The sequence below is a fragment of the Penaeus monodon genome, chromosome 25 (genome assembly GCF_015228065.2).
Source record: "Penaeus monodon isolate SGIC_2016 chromosome 25, NSTDA_Pmon_1, whole genome shotgun sequence".
NCBI classification, from domain to species: Eukaryota; Metazoa; Arthropoda; class Malacostraca; order Decapoda; family Penaeidae; genus Penaeus; species Penaeus monodon.
Genome location: NC_051410.1, coordinates 2034041 through 2034306, shown reverse-complemented (window position 1 = coordinate 2034306; position 266 = coordinate 2034041).

The following is a 266-nucleotide window of genomic DNA, read 5'->3' as shown; positions in this document are numbered from 1 at the left end:
CGGATGTTCGTCCTGTTACATACATTAATATTTTCAATTAGATCCAACAACAGGTGATGAATTTTTTTTTTTCACTACCATAACTGAAAGAAACACATAACAGTAATCACATTTTGTCAAAAGAATATACTGTCGACAGTCATGGTTGTTGACTTGTGACAAAATGCACTTTAACAAGAGCAGTTAAAAAGTTTTTGAAATAAAGTGAATCAGGTTCAGTTTACCTTTATAACAACACAATTTCCTCAGAGACTGCTAAACTGTTT